Genomic DNA, 5,540 nt, shown 5'->3' with positions numbered 1-5,540 from the left:
ATCGATTCCTTTGGATAAATATTAGGTACAGTAGATACGTTAATGTGTTGTTAATTTTTCTCTCCCAAAAAAAAAGGCACCTGTAAACATACAGTGCCCTGTCAGCTGGTATTATTATTAAAGGTTAAAAATAACATCTCAAATTTATTTTAATGCGTTTTTTATAATGACAACGTTATAATATTTTAATGATATAGGTAAAAATATAATAAAATGTAATATAGTTATCATATTTAGCAAAATACTCCTCTCTACAGACAATTGTTTAAGTCCAACTAACGTGCTATGGTTATTAAATGGCTTTCCTGAGGTAAAAGTTACCCGACTGTTCTCCAGCTGTTTATGGACCTCTGTCCGCGGTTGAAAAACACTTGATTGATCGATTTTATTACATTTCGTTAAGTTGAACTGTATCTTTCAAATTACCTATTGATCATTCGTGTTTATTTATATGAACTAAGTTAGTAGTAACAGATGACCGGTTCACGTGACGCTTGAACTGAGATCTGTCTGCGATCTGTCACGTCACATTTACAAGCACCAAAACGGTGTTTATTGTTTGAATTGTGTAATTAAATTGACAGAATCTGAGAGCTGAGAATTTGTTTTATATCAATAGTACCGTAAACCTTCTCTGTCTGTGTCAGTGTCCTCTTTGCTTTGCAATTTTCTCTGCGTGAGAAAATGGGTGTGTGGCGTGAGAGCGTATGAAAAGTGACAACTGCGTGAGTCTCACGGTGAATTCGTGAGAGTTGGCAGCTCTGCAGATTCAGTTGGTAAATGTTTTTGGCGGGTGTGCTTGTGCAGCCGCGGTCTTGTTCATTTGCCATGTTTGTTTGTGTAGCCATATGGCAAACTACGGGAGCCCAGAGGGGAGCGTTGGCGGATATTATAGAGAAAACTGATTTTCATTCAAACATATCGACGTACACTACACATTCGAGTTAATCGATAAAATCGATTTATCGCCCAGCCCTAGAACAGGCCTGAGTTTTATTTGATGTTTTGTATACTTTTTTTGATGGCTTATACTTTCTTTTTTGTATTTATTTATTTCTACTTCTTCCCATAACATCTGACCTCGTTGCAGCCATAAACACACCTCTACAGTCAGCTACATATAATTTGTGACCTACAGCTTTAATAACTTTAACTCTCTGCAAAGCATGTTTGTTGTCTCATGCTGTCTGTGCCTGACAGTTGCAGAAGATGGACTGTACTGTGTGTATGAGAAGGTGTGGTGTGTGTATTTGAGATAATTGATGTGTGAAGAATTTCAAGGTGAACCAGACCAACTGCCTCCACAACACACACACACACACACACACACACACACACACACACACACACACACACACACACACATAATATGAAAATCATAATGTGATTTATAAGCGGTTTTCCTCATGGGGACCAAAAACATTTCCTCACAAGGACAAGGATTTTGGATATTGCCATCTTTTGTCCCCGTAATGCAGGGTTTACCAGGACACACGCACGCTCACACACTAACAAACACACAACCTACATAAAACTTCAAGAGATATCAGTCACATAGACAAAACTTCTTTCACAATGAACTTTTCATTTCTGATGAACAGCAGTACTTTAATCATTATCAAATTCCTGTGACTGGCGGATGATGCATCATCCCTCTCCTCCGTGACAGAGAACATGTTTTCTGATATCTTTCTTTCTTTGAATTGTATGATTGTGATGAATTCTCAGAAACAAGATCAAGAGCCAGTTGTTCTGTGCCATCCTGCTATTTCTGTCTGGTCCATAAAGTCAAGAACACACAGAAGCGTTGAAACACACAGATATCATAGATGTATAACATCTAGTGTATACATCTATGCACCAGTCTGCACACACGTCACACACCAGGATGCGCTCGCGCCCTCAGATCACTTTGGACGTGGCTGTGTTACAAGAGGTAAAAACGATATAAATACTGTTCGTTTTCTCACACAAACCGCTCGTTTCGTGTCTTAGGCCATCAATGTGTACTTACATTTTGACTTCTCTGTGCATGCTCTTTGAGGTGGACCCCATAGACCTGCATTATATGACTGTCAGACAACAACGGTTTGACCTAAAAATATCACAATTGAAAATACTGTGGAAACAAAGACACCTACATCTTGGATGCCCTTGAGGTAAGCTAAAACATATCAAAAATTAATTTCAAAGTGAACTATCCCTTTAACTAATAGTGTTCATTAATTTGTTAATTACCACAATGAGCCTAATATGCATTAATACATTATTAATTACAACATTAGTAGTGTGTCAATTGCTACAATTACTAGATGATGAGTTAATAATGATGTGCCTCAACAAGTAAAGTCACAACATAATGATTGTTAGCTAATGATTAATTAATCATTAATGACCATCACTAGAGTTTATAAAAGCTGTTTATTAAACACTGGTTTCCAAAAACATTGTAGTAATTGACACACTACTAATGATGTAATTAATAATGTATTAATGCATATTAGTTTACCTGTATTATCTGGAAGTTGAAATATAAGGCTTTGGCTCATTGTGGTAATAAACAAATTAATTAACACTATTAGTGAATAAAATAAGGTATTATGGAATTAATACACACTTACACATTTAATTAATAACAATTCTTATATGAACTAATATATTAACCAGACAGACTCTTCATTAGTTTCTCATGAGGCAATCATTAATGAATAGCTTAGATAATCATTAGTAATACATTAATTCAGTGTTATCTGTGCATTAGTTAAGATGCTTATTAGTGCACCCTTATTGTAAAGTGTTACCCTTTTTTCCAACCCCTATTAGATTTTACAACCAGTGTTATACAAGATGATAGACTATATTTTTTACTTGGTTGTATATAATTATAATGCTTTGAGAAATTGATACTGGAGAACAAGACTTGTTGCTGTTTTGAATGTTGTTTATGTTTTCTATTTATTCATTGTATTTTTGTGCTGCTGTAACATGTAAATTTCGCCCTGGGTATTAATAAAGTAAATCAAATCAAATCAAATTCATTGTAAAAAGAATGCTAATACCAAGCATATAATCAAATAAAAACCGTAATAACATTGTGTCAAGTCCATTTATTTATTTTGTTTATTTTTTAAATGAGTCCACAACTCCACATCTTATTTTTTTATTTTAAAGTCAGCAAGCAAGCCAAAACTGTTAAACTGTTTAGACAGCTTGCTGTTGCCCACTTTTACTGTTTTTACATACTTAAGTTTAGAGATTTAAACAAAAAAAATGAAAGCTTTTGATTTTGTGCGTGAAATAATGTCTATTTGGTTTTGAGCCAAGGTGATGCTAACTTCCAGTTTGACCTACAAAAACATGTAAACACTACAGAACCAGTAAATAACTGTTTAATAATATATATAACTGTGATTGAAAATAATTTTGTTCCACATTGAACCTGTTATAACTGTGATATTGAGTGCTATTTGAGAGGTGATTCAGCATTTTACTGCCAAATATGTGGGGTAGTTTATTACAGCTCACAGACATACAATAATTCTGGAAGCTAATGATTAACTGTGTGACAGCAGCTGAGAACAAGCCCCACATCTTACTCTGATGACCTCTATAGATCAGATCAGCACACACTGATGTAAGACAATTGTGTCTTTGACTAAACCTTCACCTATATTTCAACCTCATTATGGTCCACATCCTTTCCGGTCATTGCATTCAGGTTCCAAATGTATCTTAATTAGGGAAATAATGCAGCATTTGACTCTGGTGGTGTGATATTTGCCAAGGCAAAACATTTACCTGCATTTAAAAACTGTGAGTGTGTGTGTGTGTGTGCGTGTGTGTGTGTGTGAGAGAGAGAGAGAGAGAGAGAGAGAGAGAGAGAGAGAGAGAGAGAGAGAGAGAGAGAGAGAGAGAGAGAGAGAGAGAGAGAGAGAGAGAGAGAGAGAGAGAGAGTGCAATGCCCAGACAAACAAGTCAGTTGAGGCCTCTGTCCTAAATGATTCATGATTCCGATGAGGCAAAGACTTTTAGTCTCTTATCATGCCACTAAACAAGACAATAAAATACCTTAGAGACAAGACACATGACCTGGGATATTCCAAGTCATTTCTAATGTCCAATATCCTCATTTATGATATGGAAGTGGTTTGGTTCAGTATTTCAGTATGTGATCATAGACAGATGTAAAATGTCTACTCCCACATATTGAGAAGTCAGATGTTTGGTAAAATCTGTTGCAGGCCTGAAAGGAGGAAAACCATTGAGCAAACTTGACCCCTGTCAGCATCCTGCCTCCTGTTGTTTGTCTCCGGGCCTCTAGAGGTCACCTGTGTTCCCCTCTGCTTTAGTTCTTCTTGTTAGCGTTATTCAGGTCACCTGTGTCTTGTTTCCCCTAGAGTATTTAAGCTGTGTTTTTTCCCCTTGTTCCTCATTCGGTTTTTGAGTCCTGGCTATGTGTCTCCTTGCTGTGATTTTTGAGTCCTTCCAAGTCACCTAAGCTATTCCAAGTAAGCTGTTCTGAGTTATTTGATTGTGTTTTTCTCCCCTCGTGGAGTTATTTTATTTCTCTCCTGTTAACTTTTATTATTGGATTATCTGCTTTTAATACCTCTTTGTGAGAAGAACTTTTGTTGGATTTTTTGGACTTGCAAAGTACTTTTTTTTTAATAAATCTACTTTGCCTGGAGTTTTGCCTTGAGTGTTTCGTTTGGGTCCGACATTATCACCTCTGTGGCTAAGTGGTAGAACACTCACTCTCCACACCTGAGACCCGAGTTCGAGCCCAGCTTGTGACAAACCCAAAATAACACTCGCAATGAAGAAACAAACAAGGAAAATAACCAATCACTCTTGAAGAATGAGAAAAGAGTGAATAATGAAAAACAAAACATGAGAGAAAAAGAGGTGTATAGCAACACTTAGGGCCCTATCTTGCACCGACGCATGTATCATTCATATTTTGCACCCGCGCACAGCGGACTTTTCCCTCCACAGACGCACGTCGGTAAATTAGGGAATGAACTTGCGCTCGCGGGGGCGGTTCAGCGCAAAGAGGAGGCGTGTTACAGCGCAAAACTTCCCTGGTGCTATTTTCCAGTTTTAGAAAGCAATTGCGCCACTGACCAGGAAAAAAACAGTCTAAAGACAGTGGCGCGTTGCGCGTTAGTGATATGGTATTTTAAGGGCGCGTGCTTGGCCATAATGTAGTGTGTTAACGCGCATCCACTTTGATTCTCTAATATAAACAGACGCAGCAGTTTTAATTTTTGCAAATCATACATTATTACAAGGAAAAATATTAACACACGAGGGAAATCATTGTTGTGTCCGTGAAGATGTGAAAAAGATCTATCTAGATTAAAATTTTTAAAAAAAAATCTAGATTAGGCTACACATTTACCCAAATTATACGCCTGTTTAACCGAAGCTAATTTGGGTGGGTTTCTCCCATCATTCCCAATGTCACTTCTCTGTGTTTTACGGCCCTGACGAGAACGTCGGCCTCCTCGGCTGTGAACCGCTCCTGGCGTGCGCTGGCA

This window comes from Phoxinus phoxinus (genome assembly GCF_949152265.1).
Source record: "Phoxinus phoxinus genome assembly, chromosome: 14".
Classification (NCBI taxonomy): domain Eukaryota; kingdom Metazoa; phylum Chordata; class Actinopteri; order Cypriniformes; family Leuciscidae; genus Phoxinus; species Phoxinus phoxinus.
Note: the sequence above shows the minus strand (reverse complement) of the source record.